The sequence below is a fragment of the Hoplias malabaricus genome, chromosome 7 (genome assembly GCF_029633855.1).
Source record: "Hoplias malabaricus isolate fHopMal1 chromosome 7, fHopMal1.hap1, whole genome shotgun sequence".
Classification (NCBI taxonomy): domain Eukaryota; kingdom Metazoa; phylum Chordata; class Actinopteri; order Characiformes; family Erythrinidae; genus Hoplias; species Hoplias malabaricus.
Window position 1 is genome coordinate 29,781,078 of NC_089806.1, and position 19,834 is coordinate 29,800,911.

The window sequence follows — 19,834 nt, forward strand, 5'->3', positions numbered from 1 at the left end:
AAATAGTCTTCTACAGCCAACAGCCATTGCTTTTGGCCATAGCACTCTTAGGAATCCCGATCGTGTGCGCTTAGTTAGTACTTGGAATGGAGACTGCCAGGGAACACTAGGCGCTGTAAGCTTTTAAGCTTAAGGCTCCGATTGTGAAGATTGTGGCTACAGTCATTTAAACACAAGAGGAGATCAAAACTTTAAAAAAATAAACAAATAAACAATAAATGAATAAAAAATAAACAAACAAATAAAAAAACAAACAAACAAAAAACATTGTACAGCCAGTCATTTATTTTGAGTTGTGAGGCTTTTTAGTTTACAAGCAGCTCTGTAACAAGAGTTACTCTTAGAACAGTCATTACAAATAGTCTTCTACAGCCAACAGCCATTGCTTTTGGCCATAGCACTCTTAGGAATCCCGATCGTGTGCGCTTAGTTAGTACTTGGAATGGAGACTGCCAGGGAACACTAGGCGCTGTAAGCTTTTAAGCTTAAGGCTCCGATTGTGAAGATTGTGGCTACAGTCATTTAAACACAAGAGGAGATCAAAACTTTTTAAAAAATAAACAAATAAACAATAAATGAATAAAAAATAAACAAACAAATAAAAAAACAAACAAACAAAAAACACTGTACAGCCAGTCATTTATTTTGAGTTGTGAGGCTTTTTAGTTTACAAGCAGCTCTGTAACAAGAGTTACTCTTAGAACAGTCATTACAAATAGTCTTCTACAGCCAACAGCCATTGCTTTTGGCCATAGCACTCTTAGGAATCCCGATCGTGTGCGCTTAGTTAGTACTTGGAATGGAGACTGCCAGGGAACACTAGGCGCTGTAAGCTTTTAAGCTTAAGGCTCCGATTGTGAAGATTGTGGCTACAGTCATTTAAACACAAGAGGAGATCAAAACTTAAAAAAAAATAAACAAATAAACAATAAATGAATAAAAAATAAACAAACAAATAAAAAAACAAACAAACAAAAAACACTGTACAGCCAGTCATTTATTTTGAGTTGTGAGGCTTTTTAGTTTACAAGCAGCTCTGTAACAAGAGTTACTCTTAGAACAGTCATTACAAATAGTCTTCTACAGCCAACAGCCATTGCTTTTGGCCATAGCACTCTTAGGAATCCCGATCGTGTGCGCTTAGTTAGTACTTGGAATGGAGACTGCCAGGGAACACTAGGCGCTGTAAGCTTTTAAGCTTAAGGCTCCGATTGTGAAGATTGTGGCTACAGTCATTTAAACACAAGAGGAGATCAAAACTTTTAAAAAATAAACAAATAAACAATAAATGAATAAAAAATAAACAAACAAATAAAAAAACAAACAAACAAAAAACACTGTACAGCCAGTCATTTATTTTGAGTTGTGAGGCTTTTTAGTTTACAAGCAGCTCTGTAACAAGAGTTACTCTTAGAACAGTCATTACAAATAGTCTTCTACAGCCAACAGCCATTGCTTTTGGCCATAGCACTCTTAGGAATCCCGATCGTGTGCGCTTAGTTAGTACTTGGAATGGAGACTGCCAGGGAACACTAGGCGCTGTAAGCTTTTAAGCTTAAGGCTCCGATTGTGAAGATTGTGGCTACAGTCATTTAAACACAAGAGGAGATCAAAACTTTAAAAAAATAAACAAATAAACAATAAATGAATAAAAAATAAACAAACAAATAAAAAAACAAACAAACAAAAAACATTGTACAGCCAGTCATTTATTTTGAGTTGTGAGGCTTTTTAGTTTACAAGCAGCTCTGTAACAAGAGTTACTCTTAGAACAGTCATTACAAATAGTCTTCTACAGCCAACAGCCATTGCTTTTGACCATAGCACTCTTAGGAATCCCGATCGTGTGCGCTTAGTTAGTACTTGGAATGGAGACTGCCAGGGAACACTAGGCGCTGTAAGCTTTTAAGCTTAAGGCTCCGATTGTGAAGATTGTGGCTACAGTCATTTAAACACAAGAGGAGATCAAAACTTTAAAAAAATAAACAAATAAACAATAAATGAATAAAAAATAAACAAACAAATAAAAAAACAAACAAACAAAAAACATTGTACAGCCAGTCATTTATTTTGAGTTGTGAGGCTTTTTAGTTTACAAGCAGCTCTGTAACAAGAGTTACTCTTAGAACAGTCATTACAAATAGTCTTCTACAGCCAACAGCCATTGCATTTGGCCATAGCACTCTTAGGAATCCCGATCGTGTGCGCTTAGTTAGTACTTGGAATGGAGACTGCCAGGGAACACTAGGCGCTGTAAGCTTTTAAGCTTAAGGCTCCGATTGTGAAGATTGTGGCTACAGTCATTTAAACACAAGAGGAGATCAAAACTTTTTAAAAAATAAACAAATAAACAATAAATGAATAAAAAATAAACAAACAAATAAAAAAACAAACAAACAAAAAACACTGTACAGCCAGTCATTTATTTTGAGTTGTGAGGCTTTTTAGTTTACAAGCAGCTCTGTAACAAGAGTTACTCTTAGAACAGTCATTACAAATAGTCTTCTACAGCCAACAGCCATTGCTTTTGGCCATAGCACTCTTAGGAATCCCGATCGTGTGCGCTTAGTTAGTACTTGGAATGGAGACTGCCAGGGAACACTAGGCGCTGTAAGCTTTTAAGCTTAAGGCTCCGATTGTGAAGACTGTAGCTACAGTTATTTAAGCACAAGAGGAGATCAAAACTTTTTAAAAAATAAACAAATAAACAATAAATGAATAAAAAATAAACAAACAAATAAAAAAACAAACAAACAAAAAACATTGTACAGCCAGTCATTTATTTTGAGTTGTGAGGCTTTTTAGTTTACAAGCAGCTCTGTAACAAGAGTTACTCTTAGAACAGTCATTACAAATAGTCTTCTACAGCCAACAGCCATTGCTTTTGGCCATAGCACTCTTAGGAATCCCGATCGTGTGCGCTTAGTTAGTACTTGGAATGGAGACTGCCAGGGAACACTAGGCGCTGTAAGCTTTTAAGCTTAAGGCTCCGATTGTGAAGATTGTGGCTACAGTCATTTAAACACAAGAGGAGATCAAAACTTTAAAAAAATTAACAAATAAACAATAAATGAATAAAAAATAAACAAACAAATAAAAAAACAAACAAACAAAAAACATTGTACAGCCAGTCATTTATTTTGAGTTGTGAGGCTTTTTAGTTTACAAGCAGCTCTGTAACAAGAGTTACTCTTAGAACAGTCATTACAAATAGTCTTCTACAGCCAACAGCCATTGCTTTTGGCCATAGCACTCTTAGGAATCCCGATCGTGTGCGCTTAGTTAGTACTTGGAATGGAGACTGCCAGGGAACACTAGGCGCTGTAAGCTTTTAAGCTTAAGGCTCCGATTGTGAAGATTGTGGCTACAGTCATTTAAACACAAGAGGAGATCAAAACTTTAAAAAAATAAACAAATAAACAATAAATGAATAAAAAATAAACAAACAAATAAAAAAACAAACAAACAAAAAACATTGTACAGCCAGTCATTTATTTTGAGTTGTGAGGCTTTTTAGTTTACAAGCAGCTCTGTAACAAGAGTTACTCTTAGAACAGTCATTACAAATAGTCTTCTACAGCCAACAGCCATTGCTTTTGGCCATAGCACTCTTAGGAATCCCGATCGTGTGCGCTTAGTTAGTACTTGGAATGGAGACTGCCAGGGAACACTAGGCGCTGTAAGCTTTTAAGCTTAAGGCTCCGATTGTGAAGATTGTGGCTACAGTCATTTAAACACAAGAGGAGATCAAAACTTTAAAAAAATAAACAAATAAACAATAAATGAATAAAAAATAAACAAACAAATAAAAAAACAAACAAACAAAAAACACTGTACAGCCAGTCATTTATTTTGAGTTGTGAGGCTTTTTAGTTTACAAGCAGCTCTGTAACAAGAGTTACTCTTAGAACAGTCATTACAAATAGTCTTCTACAGCCAACAGCCATTGCTTTTGGCCATAGCACTCTTAGGAATCCCGATCGTGTGCGCTTAGTTAGTACTTGGAATGGAGACTGCCAGGGAACACTAGGCGCTGTAAGCTTTTAAGCTTAAGGCTCCGATTGTGAAGATTGTGGCTACAGTCATTTAAACACAAGAGGAGATCAAAACTTTTTAAAAAATAAACAAATAAACAATAAATGAATAAAAAATAAACAAACAAATAAAAAAACAAACAAACAAAAAACACTGTACAGCCAGTCATTTATTTTGAGTTGTGAGGCTTTTTAGTTTACAAGCAGCTCTGTAACAAGAGTTACTCTTAGAACAGTCATTACAAATAGTCTTCTACAGCCAACAGCCATTGCTTTTGGCCATAGCACTCTTAGGAATCCCGATCGTGTGCGCTTAGTTAGTACTTGGAATGGAGACTGCCAGGGAACACTAGGCGCTGTAAGCTTTTAAGCTTAAGGCTCCGATTGTGAAGACTGTAGCTACAGTTATTTAAGCACAAGAGGAGATCAAAACTTTTTAAAAAATAAACAAATAAACAATAAATGAATAAAAAATAAACAAACAAATAAAAAAACAAACAAACAAAAAACATTGTACAGCCAGTCATTTATTTTGAGTTGTGAGGCTTTTTAGTTTACAAGCAGCTCTGTAACAAGAGTTACTCTTAGAACAGTCATTACAAATAGTCTTCTACAGCCAACAGCCATTGCTTTTGACCATAGCACTCTTAGGAATCCCGATCGTGTGCGCTTAGTTAGTACTTGGAATGGAGACTGCCAGGGAACACTAGGCGCTGTAAGCTTTTAAGCTTAAGGCTCCGATTGTGAAGATTGTGGCTACAGTCATTTAAACACAAGAGGAGATCAAAACTTTTTAAAAAATAAACAAATAAACAATAAATGAATAAAAAATAAACAAACAAATAAAAAAACAAACAAACAAAAAACATTGTACAGCCAGTCATTTATTTTGAGTTGTGAGGCTTTTTAGTTTACAAGCAGCTCTGTAACAAGAGTTACTCTTAGAACAGTCATTACAAATAGTCTTCTACAGCCAACAGCCATTGCTTTTGGCCATAGCACTCTTAGGAATCCCGATCGTGTGCGCTTAGTTAGTACTTGGAATGGAGACTGCCAGGGAACACTAGGCGCTGTAAGCTTTTAAGCTTAAGGCTCCGATTGTGAAGATTGTGGCTACAGTCATTTAAACACAAGAGGAGATCAAAACTTTAAAAAAAATTAACAAATAAACAATAAATGAATAAAAAATAAACAAACAAATAAAAAAACAAACAAACAAAAAACATTGTACAGCCAGTCATTTATTTTGAGTTGTGAGGCTTTTTAGTTTACAAGCAGCTCTGTAACAAGAGTTACTCTTAGAACAGTCATTACAAATAGTCTTCTACAGCCAACAGCCATTGCTTTTGGCCATAGCACTCTTAGGAATCCCGATCGTGTGCGCTTAGTTAGTACTTGGAATGGAGACTGCCAGGGAACACTAGGCGCTGTAAGCTTTTAAGCTTAAGGCTCCGATTGTGAAGATTGTGGCTACAGTCATTTAAACACAAGAGGAGATCAAAACTTTAAAAAAATAAACAAATAAACAATAAATGAATAAAAAATAAACAAACAAATAAAAAAACAAACAAACAAAAAACATTGTACAGCCAGTCATTTATTTTGAGTTGTGAGGCTTTTTAGTTTACAAGCAGCTCTGTAACAAGAGTTACTCTTAGAACAGTCATTACAAATAGTCTTCTACAGCCAACAGCCATTGCATTTGGCCATAGCACTCTTAGGAATCCCGATCGTGTGCGCTTGGTTAGTACTTGGAATGGAGACTGCCAGGGAACACTAGGCGCTGTAAGCTTTTAAGCTTAAGGCTCCGATTGTGAAGATTGTGGCTACAGTCATTTAAACACAAGAGGAGATCAAAACTTTAAAAAAATAAACAAATAAACAATAAATGAATAAAAAATAAACAAACAAATAAAAAAACAAACAAACAAAAAACATTGTACAGCCAGTCATTTATTTTGAGTTGTGAGGCTTTTTAGTTTACAAGCAGCTCTGTAACAAGAGTTACTCTTAGAACAGTCATTACAAATAGTCTTCTGCAGCCAACAGCCATTGCATTTGGCCATAGCACTCTTAGGAATCCCGATCGTGTGCGCTTAGTTAGTACTTGGAATGGAGACTGCCAGGGAACACTAGGCGCTGTAAGCTTTTAAGCTTAAGGCTCCGATTGTGAAGATTGTGGCTACAGTCATTTAAACACAAGAGGAGATCAAAACTTTAAAAAAAATAAACAAATAAACAATAAATGAATAAAAAATAAACAAACAAATAAAAAAACAAACAAACAAAAAACACTGGAAAGCCAGTCATTTATTTTGAGTTGTGAGGCTTTTTAGTTTACAAGCAGCTCTGTAACAAGAGTTACTCTTAGAACAGTCATTACAAATAGTCTTCTACAGCCAACAGCCATTGCTTTTGGCCATAGCACTCTTAGGAATCCCGATCGTGTGCGCTTAGTTAGTACTTGGAATGGAGACTGCCAGGGAACACTAGGCGCTGTAAGCTTTTAAGCTTAAGGCTCCGATTGTGAAGATTGTGGCTACAGTCATTTAAACACAAGAGGAGATCAAAACTTTAAAAAAATAAACAAATAAACAATAAATGAATAAAAAATAAACAAACAAATAAAAAAACAAACAAACAAAAAACACTGTACAGCCAGTCATTTATTTTGAGTTGTGAGGCTTTTTAGTTTACAAGCAGCTCTGTAACAAGAGTTACTCTTAGAACAGTCATTACAAATAGTCTTCTACAGCCAACAGCCATTGCTTTTGGCCATAGCACTCTTAGGAATCCCGATCGTGTGCGCTTAGTTAGTACTTGGAATGGAGACTGCCAGGGAACACTAGGCGCTGTAAGCTTTTAAGCTTAAGGCTCCGATTGTGAAGATTGTGGCTACAGTCATTTAAACACAAGAGGAGATCAAAACTTTAAAAAAATAAACAAATAAACAGTAAATGAATAAAAAATAAACAAACAAATAAAAAAACAAACAAACAAAAAACATTGTACAGCCAGTCATTTATTTTGAGTTGTGAGGCTTTTTAGTTTACAAGCAGCTCTGTAACAAGAGTTACTCTTAGAACAGTCATTACAAATAGTCTTCTACAGCCAACAGCCATTGCTTTTGGCCATAGCACTCTTAGGAATCCCGATCGTGTGCGCTTAGTTAGTACTTGGAATGGAGACTGCCAGGGAACACTAGGCGCTGTAAGCTTTTAAGCTTAAGGCTCTGATTGTGAAGATTGTGGCTACAGTCATTTAAACACAAGAGGAGATCAAAACTTTAAAAAAAATTAACAAATAAACAATAAATGAATATAAAATAAACAAACAAATAAAAAAACAAACAAACAAAAAACATTGTACAGCCAGTCATTTATTTTGAGTTGTGAGGCTTTTTAGTTTACAAGCAGCTCTGTAACAAGAGTTACTCTTAGAACAGTCATTACAAATAGTCTTCTACAGCCAACAGCCATTGCTTTTGGCCATAGCACTCTTAGGAATCCCGATCGTGTGCGCTTAGTTAGTACTTGGAATGGAGACTGCCAGGGAACACTAGGCGCTGTAAGCTTTTAAGCTTAAGGCTCCGATTGTGAAGATTGTGGCTACAGTCATTTAAACACAAGAGGAGATCAAAACTTTAAAAAAATAAACAAATAAACAATAAATGAATAAAAAATAAACAAACAAATAAAAAAACAAACAAACAAAAAACACTGTACAGCCAGTCATTTATTTTGAGTTGTGAGGCTTTTTAGTTTACAAGCAGCTCTGTAACAAGAGTTACTCTTAGAACAGTCATTACAAATAGTCTTCTACAGCCAACAGCCATTGCTTTTGGCCATAGCACTCTTAGGAATCCCGATCGTGTGCGCTTAGTTAGTACTTGGAATGGAGACTGCCAGGGAACACTAGGCGCTGTAAGCTTTTAAGCTTAAGGCTCCGATTGTGAAGATTGTGGCTACAGTCATTTAAACACAAGAGGAGATCAAAACTTTAAAAAAATAAACAAATAAACAATAAATGAATAAAAAATAAACAAACAAATAAAAAAACAAACAAACAAAAAACACTGTACAGCCAGTCATTTATTTTGAGTTGTGAGGCTTTTTAGTTTACAAGCAGCTCTGTAACAAGAGTTACTCTTAGAACAGTCATTACAAATAGTCTTCTACAGCCAACAGCCATTGCTTTTGGCCATAGCACTCTTAGGAATCCCGATCGTGTGCGCTTAGTTAGTACTTGGAATGGAGACTGCCAGGGAACACTAGGCGCTGTAAGCTTTTAAGCTTAAGGCTCCGATTGTGAAGACTGTAGCTACAGTTATTTAAGCACAAGAGGAGATCAAAACTTTTAAAAAATAAACAAATAAACAATAAATGAATAAAAAATAAACAAACAAATAAAAAAACAAACAAACAAAAAACATTGTACAGCCAGTCATTTATTTTGAGTTGTGAGGCTTTTTAGTTTACAAGCAGCTCTGTAACAAGAGTTACTCTTAGAACAGTCATTACAAATAGTCTTCTACAGCCAACAGCCATTGCTTTTGGCCATAGCACTCTTAGGAATCCCGATCGTGTGCGCTTAGTTAGTACTTGGAATGGAGACTGCCAGGGAACACTAGGCGCTGTAAGCTTTTAAGCTTAAGGCTCCGATTGTGAAGATTGTGGCTACAGTCATTTAAACACAAGAGGAGATCAAAACTTTAAAAAAAATTAACAAATAAACAATAAATGAATAAAAAATAAACAAACAAATAAAAAAACAAACAAACAAAAAACATTGTACAGCCAGTCATTTATTTTGAGTTGTGAGGCTTTTTAGTTTACAAGCAGCTCTGTAACAAGAGTTACTCTTAGAACAGTCATTACAAATAGTCTTCTACAGCCAACAGCCATTGCTTTTGGCCATAGCACTCTTAGGAATCCCGATCGTGTGCGCTTAGTTAGTACTTGGAATGGAGACTGCCAGGGAACACTAGGCGCTGTAAGCTTTTAAGCTTAAGGCTCCGATTGTGAAGATTGTGGCTACAGTCATTTAAACACAAGAGGAGATCAAAACTTTAAAAAAATAAACAAATAAACAATAAATGAATAAAAAATAAACAAACAAATAAAAAAACAAACAAACAAAAAACATTGTACAGCCAGTCATTTATTTTGAGTTGTGAGGCTTTTTAGTTTACAAGCAGCTCTGTAACAAGAGTTACTCTTAGAACAGTCATTACAAATAGTCTTCTACAGCCAACAGCCATTGCTTTTGGCCATAGCACTCTTAGGAATCCCGATCGTGTGCGCTTAGTTAGTACTTGGAATGGAGACTGCCAGGGAACACTAGGCGCTGTAAGCTTTTAAGCTTAAGGCTCCGATTGTGAAGATTGTGGCTACAGTCATTTAAACACAAGAGGAGATCAAAACTTTAAAAAAATAAACAAATAAACAATAAATGAATAAAAAATAAACAAACAAATAAAAAAACAAACAAACAAAAAACACTGTACAGCCAGTCATTTATTTTGAGTTGTGAGGCTTTTTAGTTTACAAGCAGCTCTGTAACAAGAGTTACTCTTAGAACAGTCATTACAAATAGTCTTCTACAGCCAACAGCCATTGCTTTTGGCCATAGCACTCTTAGGAATCCCGATCGTGTGCGCTTAGTTAGTACTTGGAATGGAGACTGCCAGGGAACACTAGGCGCTGTAAGCTTTTAAGCTTAAGGCTCCGATTGTGAAGATTGTGGCTACAGTCATTTAAACACAAGAGGAGATCAAAACTTTTTAAAAAATAAACAAATAAACAATAAATGAATAAAAAATAAACAAACAAATAAAAAAACAAACAAACAAAAAACACTGTACAGCCAGTCATTTATTTTGAGTTGTGAGGCTTTTTAGTTTACAAGCAGCTCTGTAACAAGAGTTACTCTTAGAACAGTCATTACAAATAGTCTTCTACAGCCAACAGCCATTGCTTTTGGCCATAGCACTCTTAGGAATCCCGATCGTGTGCGCTTAGTTAGTACTTGGAATGGAGACTGCCAGGGAACACTAGGCGCTGTAAGCTTTTAAGCTTAAGGCTCCGATTGTGAAGACTGTAGCTACAGTTATTTAAGCACAAGAGGAGATCAAAACTTTTTAAAAAATAAACAAATAAACAATAAATGAATAAAAAATAAACAAACAAATAAAAAAACAAACAAACAAAAAACATTGTACAGCCAGTCATTTATTTTGAGTTGTGAGGCTTTTTAGTTTACAAGCAGCTCTGTAACAAGAGTTACTCTTAGAACAGTCATTACAAATAGTCTTCTACAGCCAACAGCCATTGCTTTTGACCATAGCACTCTTAGGAATCCCGATCGTGTGCGCTTAGTTAGTACTTGGAATGGAGACTGCCAGGGAACACTAGGCGCTGTAAGCTTTTAAGCTTAAGGCTCCGATTGTGAAGATTGTGGCTACAGTCATTTAAACACAAGAGGAGATCAAAACTTTTTAAAAAATAAACAAATAAACAATAAATGAATAAAAAATAAACAAACAAATAAAAAAACAAACAAACAAAAAACATTGTACAGCCAGTCATTTATTTTGAGTTGTGAGGCTTTTTAGTTTACAAGCAGCTCTGTAACAAGAGTTACTCTTAGAACAGTCATTACAAATAGTCTTCTACAGCCAACAGCCATTGCTTTTGGCCATAGCACTCTTAGGAATCCCGATCGTGTGCGCTTAGTTAGTACTTGGAATGGAGACTGCCAGGGAACACTAGGCGCTGTAAGCTTTTAAGCTTAAGGCTCCGATTGTGAAGATTGTGGCTACAGTCATTTAAACACAAGAGGAGATCAAAACTTTAAAAAAATTAACAAATAAACAATAAATGAATAAAAAATAAACAAACAAATAAAAAAACAAACAAACAAAAAACATTGTACAGCCAGTCATTTATTTTGAGTTGTGAGGCTTTTTAGTTTACAAGCAGCTCTGTAACAAGAGTTACTCTTAGAACAGTCATTACAAATAGTCTTCTACAGCCAACAGCCATTGCTTTTGGCCATAGCACTCTTAGGAATCCCGATCGTGTGCGCTTAGTTAGTACTTGGAATGGAGACTGCCAGGGAACACTAGGCGCTGTAAGCTTTTAAGCTTAAGGCTCCGATTGTGAAGATTGTGGCTACAGTCATTTAAACACAAGAGGAGATCAAAACTTTAAAAAAATAAACAAATAAACAATAAATGAATAAAAAATAAACAAACAAATAAAAAAACAAACAAACAAAAAACATTGTACAGCCAGTCATTTATTTTGAGTTGTGAGGCTTTTTAGTTTACAAGCAGCTCTGTAACAAGAGTTACTCTTAGAACAGTCATTACAAATAGTCTTCTACAGCCAACAGCCATTGCATTTGGCCATAGCACTCTTAGGAATCCCGATCGTGTGCGCTTGGTTAGTACTTGGAATGGAGACTGCCAGGGAACACTAGGCGCTGTAAGCTTTTAAGCTTAAGGCTCCGATTGTGAAGATTGTGGCTACAGTCATTTAAACACAAGAGGAGATCAAAACTTTAAAAAAATAAACAAATAAACAATAAATGAATAAAAAATAAACAAACAAATAAAAAAACAAACAAACAAAAAACATTGTACAGCCAGTCATTTATTTTGAGTTGTGAGGCTTTTTAGTTTACAAGCAGCTCTGTAACAAGAGTTACTCTTAGAACAGTCATTACAAATAGTCTTCTGCAGCCAACAGCCATTGCATTTGGCCATAGCACTCTTAGGAATCCCGATCGTGTGCGCTTAGTTAGTACTTGGAATGGAGACTGCCAGGGAACACTAGGCGCTGTAAGCTTTTAAGCTTAAGGCTCCGATTGTGAAGATTGTGGCTACAGTCATTTAAACACAAGAGGAGATCAAAACTTTAAAAAAAATAAACAAATAAACAATAAATGAATAAAAAATAAACAAACAAATAAAAAAACAAACAAACAAAAAACACTGGAAAGCCAGTCATTTATTTTGAGTTGTGAGGCTTTTTAGTTTACAAGCAGCTCTGTAACAAGAGTTACTCTTAGAACAGTCATTACAAATAGTCTTCTACAGCCAACAGCCATTGCTTTTGGCCATAGCACTCTTAGGAATCCCGATCGTGTGCGCTTAGTTAGTACTTGGAATGGAGACTGCCAGGGAACACTAGGCGCTGTAAGCTTTTAAGCTTAAGGCTCCGATTGTGAAGATTGTGGCTACAGTCATTTAAACACAAGAGGAGATCAAAACTTTAAAAAAATAAACAAATAAACAATAAATGAATAAAAAATAAACAAACAAATAAAAAAACAAACAAACAAAAAACACTGTACAGCCAGTCATTTATTTTGAGTTGTGAGGCTTTTTAGTTTACAAGCAGCTCTGTAACAAGAGTTACTCTTAGAACAGTCATTACAAATAGTCTTCTACAGCCAACAGCCATTGCTTTTGGCCATAGCACTCTTAGGAATCCCGATCGTGTGCGCTTAGTTAGTACTTGGAATGGAGACTGCCAGGGAACACTAGGCGCTGTAAGCTTTTAAGCTTAAGGCTCCGATTGTGAAGATTGTGGCTACAGTCATTTAAACACAAGAGGAGATCAAAACTTTAAAAAAATAAACAAATAAACAATAAATGAATAAAAAATAAACAAACAAATAAAAAAACAAACAAACAAAAAACATTGTACAGCCAGTCATTTATTTTGAGTTGTGAGGCTTTTTAGTTTACAAGCAGCTCTGTAACAAGAGTTACTCTTAGAACAGTCATTACAAATAGTCTTCTACAGCCAACAGCCATTGCTTTTGGCCATAGCACTCTTAGGAATCCCGATCGTGTGCGCTTAGTTAGTACTTGGAATGGAGACTGCCAGGGAACACTAGGCGCTGTAAGCTTTTAAGCTTAAGGCTCTGATTGTGAAGATTGTGGCTACAGTCATTTAAACACAAGAGGAGATCAAAACTTTAAAAAAATTAACAAATAAACAATAAATGAATATAAAATAAACAAACAAATAAAAAAACAAACAAACAAAAAACATTGTACAGCCAGTCATTTATTTTGAGTTGTGAGGCTTTTTAGTTTACAAGCAGCTCTGTAACAAGAGTTACTCTTAGAACAGTCATTACAAATAGTCTTCTACAGCCAACAGCCATTGCTTTTGGCCATAGCACTCTTAGGAATCCCGATCGTGTGCGCTTAGTTAGTACTTGGAATGGAGACTGCCAGGGAACACTAGGCGCTGTAAGCTTTTAAGCTTAAGGCTCCGATTGTGAAGATTGTGGCTACAGTCATTTAAACACAAGAGGAGATCAAAACTTTAAAAAAATAAACAAATAAACAATAAATGAATAAAAAATAAACAAACAAATAAAAAAACAAACAAACAAAAAACATTGTACAGCCAGTCATTTATTTTGAGTTGTGAGGCTTTTTAGTTTACAAGCAGCTCTGTAACAAGAGTTACTCTTAGAACAGTCATTACAAATAGTCTTCTACAGCCAACAGCCATTGCTTTTGGCCATAGCACTCTTAGGAATCCCGATCGTGTGCGCTTAGTTAGTACTTGGAATGGAGACTGCCAGGGAACACTAGGCGCTGTAAGCTTTTAAGCTTAAGGCTCCGATTGTGAAGATTGTGGCTACAGTCATTTAAACACAAGAGGAGATCAAAACTTTAAAAAAATAAACAAATAAACAATAAATGAATAAAAAATAAACAAACAAATAAAAAAACAAACAAACAAAAAACACTGTACAGCCAGTCATTTATTTTGAGTTGTGAGGCTTTTTAGTTTACAAGCAGCTCTGTAACAAGAGTTACTCTTAGAACAGTCATTACAAATAGTCTTCTACAGCCAACAGCCATTGCTTTTGGCCATAGCACTCTTAGGAATCCCGATCGTGTGCGCTTAGTTAGTACTTGGAATGGAGACTGCCAGGGAACACTAGGCGCTGTAAGCTTTTAAGCTTAAGGCTCCGATTGTGAAGATTGTGGCTACAGTCATTTAAACACAAGAGGAGATCAAAACTTTTTAAAAAATAAACAAATAAACAATAAATGAATAAAAAATAAACAAACAAATAAAAAAACAAACAAACAAAAAACACTGTACAGCCAGTCATTTATTTTGAGTTGTGAGGCTTTTTAGTTTACAAGCAGCTCTGTAACAAGAGTTACTCTTAGAACAGTCATTACAAATAGTCTTCTACAGCCAACAGCCATTGCTTTTGGCCATAGCACTCTTAGGAATCCCGATCGTGTGCGCTTAGTTAGTACTTGGAATGGAGACTGCCAGGGAACACTAGGCGCTGTAAGCTTTTAAGCTTAAGGCTCCGATTGTGAAGACTGTAGCTACAGTTATTTAAGCACAAGAGGAGATCAAAACTTTTTAAAAAATAAACAAATAAACAATAAATGAATAAAAAATAAACAAACAAATAAAAAAACAAACAAACAAAAAACATTGTACAGCCAGTCATTTATTTTGAGTTGTGAGGCTTTTTAGTTTACAAGCAGCTCTGTAACAAGAGTTACTCTTAGAACAGTCATTACAAATAGTCTTCTACAGCCAACAGCCATTGCTTTTGACCATAGCACTCTTAGGAATCCCGATCGTGTGCGCTTAGTTAGTACTTGGAATGGAGACTGCCAGGGAACACTAGGCGCTGTAAGCTTTTAAGCTTAAGGCTCCGATTGTGAAGATTGTGGCTACAGTCATTTAAACACAAGAGGAGATCAAAACTTTTTAAAAAATAAACAAATAAACAATAAATGAATAAAAAATAAACAAACAAATAAAAAAACAAACAAACAAAAAACATTGTACAGCCAGTCATTTATTTTGAGTTGTGAGGCTTTTTAGTTTACAAGCAGCTCTGTAACAAGAGTTACTCTTAGAACAGTCATTACAAATAGTCTTCTACAGCCAACAGCCATTGCTTTTGGCCATAGCACTCTTAGGAATCCCGATCGTGTGCGCTTAGTTAGTACTTGGAATGGAGACTGCCAGGGAACACTAGGCGCTGTAAGCTTTTAAGCTTAAGGCTCCGATTGTGAAGATTGTGGCTACAGTCATTTAAACACAAGAGGAGATCAAAACTTTAAAAAAAATTAACAAATAAACAATAAATGAATAAAAAATAAACAAACAAATAAAAAAACAAACAAACAAAAAACATTGTACAGCCAGTCATTTATTTTGAGTTGTGAGGCTTTTTAGTTTACAAGCAGCTCTGTAACAAGAGTTACTCTTAGAACAGTCATTACAAATAGTCTTCTACAGCCAACAGCCATTGCTTTTGGCCATAGCACTCTTAGGAATCCCGATCGTGTGCGCTTAGTTAGTACTTGGAATGGAGACTGCCAGGGAACACTAGGCGCTGTAAGCTTTTAAGCTTAAGGCTCCGATTGTGAAGATTGTGGCTACAGTCATTTAAACACAAGAGGAGATCAAAACTTTAAAAAAATAAACAAATAAACAATAAATGAATAAAAAATAAACAAACAAATAAAAAAACAAACAAACAAAAAACATTGTACAGCCAGTCATTTATTTTGAGTTGTGAGGCTTTTTAGTTTACAAGCAGCTCTGTAACAAGAGTTACTCTTAGAACAGTCATTACAAATAGTCTTCTACAGCCAACAGCCATTGCATTTGGCCATAGCACTCTTAGGAATCCCGATCGTGTGCGCTTGGTTAGTACTTGGAATGGAGACTGCCAGGGAACACTAGGCGCTGTAAGCTTTTAAGCTTAAGGCTCCGATTGTGAAGATTGTGGCTACAGTCATTTAAACACAAGAGGAGATCAAAACTTTAAAAAAATAAACAAATAAACAATAAATGAATAAAAAATAAACAAACAAATAAAAAAACAAACAAACAAAAAACATTGTACAGCCAGTCATTTATTTTGAGTTGTGAGGCTTTTTAGTTTACAAGCAGCTCTGTAACAAGAGTTACTCTTAGAACAGTCATTACAAATAGTCTTCTGCAGCCAACAGCCATTGCATTTGGCCATAGCACTCTTAGGAATCCCGATCGTGTGCGCTTAGTTAGTACTTGGAATGGAGACTGCCAGGGAACACTAGGCGCTGTAAGCTTTTAAGCTTAAGGCTCCGATTGTGAAGATTGTGGCTACAGTCATTTAAACACAAGAGGAGATCAAAACTTTAAAAAAAATAAACAAATAAACAATAAATGAATAAAAAATAAACAAACAAATAAAAAAACAAACAAACAAAAAACACTGGAAAGCCAGTCATTTATTTTGAGTTGTGAGGCTTTTTAGTTTACAAGCAGCTCTGTAACAAGAGTTACTCTTAGAACAGTCATTACAAATAGTCTTCTACAGCCAACAGCCATTGCTTTTGGCCATAGCACTCTTAGGAATCCCGATCGTGTGCGCTTAGTTAGTACTTGGAATGGAGACTGCCAGGGAACACTAGGCGCTGTAAGCTTTTAAGCTTAAGGCTCCGATTGTGAAGATTGTGGCTACAGTCATTTAAACACAAGAGGAGATCAAAACTTTAAAAAAATAAACAAATAAACAATAAATGAATAAAAAATAAACAAACAAATAAAAAAACAAACAAACAAAAAACACTGTACAGCCAGTCATTTATTTTGAGTTGTGAGGCTTTTTAGTTTACAAGCAGCTCTGTAACAAGAGTTACTCTTAGAACAGTCATTACAAATAGTCTTCTACAGCCAACAGCCATTGCTTTTGGCCATAGCACTCTTAGGAATCCCGATCGTGTGCGCTTAGTTAGTACTTGGAATGGAGACTGCCAGGGAACACTAGGCGCTGTAAGCTTTTAAGCTTAAGGCTCCGATTGTGAAGATTGTGGCTACAGTCATTTAAACACAAGAGGAGATCAAAACTTTAAAAAAATAAACAAATAAACAATAAATGAATAAAAAATAAACAAACAAATAAAAAAACAAACAAACAAAAAACATTGTACAGCCAGTCATTTATTTTGAGTTGTGAGGCTTTTTAGTTTACAAGCAGCTCTGTAACAAGAGTTACTCTTAGAACAGTCATTACAAATAGTCTTCTACAGCCAACAGCCATTGCTTTTGACCATAGCACTCTTAGGAATCCCGATCGTGTGCGCTTAGTTAGTACTTGGAATGGAGACTGCCAGGGAACACTAGGCGCTGTAAGCTTTTAAGCTTAAGGCTCCGATTGTGAAGATTGTGGCTACAGTCATTTAAACACAAGAGGAGATCAAAACTTTAAAAAAATAAACAAATAAGCAATAAATGAATAAAAAATAAACAAACAAATAAAAAAACAAACAAACAAAAAACATTGTACAGCCAGTCATTTATTTTGAGTTGTGAGGCTTTTTAGTTTACAAGCAGCTCTGTAACAAGAGTTACTCTTAGAACAGTCATTACAAATAGTCTTCTACAGCCAACAGCCATTGCATTTGGCCATAGCACTCTTAGGAATCCCGATCGTGTGCGCTTAGTTAGTACTTGGAATGGAGACTGCCAGGGAACACTAGGCGCTGTAAGCTTTTAAGCTTAAGGCTCCGATTGTGAAGATTGTGGCTACAGTCATTTAAACACAAGAGGAGATCAAAACTTTTTAAAAAATAAACAAATAAACAATAAATGAATAAAAAATAAACAAACAAATAAAAAAACAAACAAACAAAAAACACTGTACAGCCAGTCATTTATTTTGAGTTGTGAGGCTTTTTAGTTTACAAGCAGCTCTGTAACAAGAGTTACTCTTAGAACAGTCATTACAAATAGTCTTCTACAGCCAACAGCCATTGCTTTTGGCCATAGCACTCTTAGGAATCCCGATCGTGTGCGCTTAGTTAGTACTTGGAATGGAGACTGCCAGGGAACACTAGGCGCTGTAAGCTTTTAAGCTTAAGGCTCCGATTGTGAAGATTGTGGCTACAGTCATTTAAACACAAGAGGAGATCAAAACTTTTTAAAAAATAAACAAATAAACAATAAATGAATAAAAAATAAACAAACAAATAAAAAAACAAACAAACAAAAAACACTGTACAGCCAGTCATTTATTTTGAGTTGTGAGGCTTTTTAGTTTACAAGCAGCTCTGTAACAAGAGTTACTCTTAGAACAGTCATTACAAATAGTCTTCTACAGCCAACAGCCATTGCTTTTGGCCATAGCACTCTTAGGAATCCCGATCGTGTGCGCTTAGTTAGTACTTGGAATGGAGACTGCCAGGGAACACTAGGCGCTGTAAGCTTTTAAGCTTAAGGCTCCGATTGTGAAGATTGTGGCTACAGTCATTTAAACACAAGAGGAGATCAAAACTTTAAAAAAATAAACAAATAAACAATAAATGAATAAAAAATAAACAAACAAACAAAAAACATTGTACAGCCAGTCATTTATTTTGAGTTGTGAGGCTTTTTAGTTTACAAGCAGCTCTGTAACAAGAGTTACTCTTAGAACAGTCATTACAAATAGTCTTCTACAGCCAACAGCCATTGCATTTGGCCATAGCACTCTTAGGAATCCCGATCGTGTGCGCTTAGTTAGTACTTGGAATGGAGACTGCCAGGGAACACTAGGCGCTGTAAGCTTTTAAGCTTAAGGCTCCGATTGTGAAGATTGTGGCTACAGTCATTTAAACACAAGAGGAGATCAAAACTTTAAAAAAAAATAAACAAATAAACAATAAATGAATAAAAATAAACAAACAAATAAAAAAACAAACAAACAAAAAACACTGGAAAGCCAGTCATTTATTTTGAGTTGTGAGGCTTTTTAGTTTACAAGCAGCTCTGTAACAAGAGTTACTCTTAGAACAGTCATTACAAATAGTCTTCTACAGCCAACAGCCATTGCTTTTGGCCATAGCACTCTTAGGAATCCCGATCGTGTGCGCTTAGTTAGTACTTGGAATGGAGACTGCCAGGGAACACTAGGCGCTGTAAGCTTTTAAGCTTAAGGCTCCGATTGTGAAGATTGTGGCTACAGTCATTTAAACACAAGAGGAGATCAAAACTTTTTAAAAAATAAACAAATAAACAATAAATGAATAAAAAATAAACAAACAAATAAAAAAACAAACAAACAAAAAACACTGTACAGCCAGTCATTTATTTTGAGTTGTGAGGCTTTTTAGTTTACAAGCAGCTCTGTAACAAGAGTTACTCTTAGAACAGTCATTACAAATAGTCTTCTACAGCCAACAGCCATTGCTTTTGGCCATAGCACTCTTAGGAATCCCGATCGTGTGCGCTTAGTTAGTACTTGGAATGGAGACTGCCAGGGAACACTAGGCGCTGTAAGCTTTTAAGCTTAAGGCTCCGATTGTGAAGATTGTGGCTACAGTCATTTAAACACAAGAGGAGATCAAAACTTTAAAAAAATAAACAAATAAACAATAAATGAATAAAAATAAACAAACAAATAAAAAAACAAACAAACAAAAAACATTGTACAGCCAGTCATTTATTTTGAGTTGTGAGGCTTTTTAGTTTACAAGCAGCTCTGTAACAAGAGTTACTCTTAGAACAGTCATTACAAATAGTCTTCTACAGCCAACAGCCATTGCTTTTGGCCATAGCACTCTTAGGAATCCCGATCGTGTGCGCTTAGTTAGTACTTGGAATGGAGACTGCCAGGGAACACTAGGCGCTGTAAGCTTTTAAGCTTAAGGCTCCGATTGTGAAGATTGTGGCTACAGTCATTTAAACACAAGAGGAGATCAAAACTTTTTAAAAAATAAACAAATAAACAATAAATGAATAAAAAATAAACAAACAAATAAA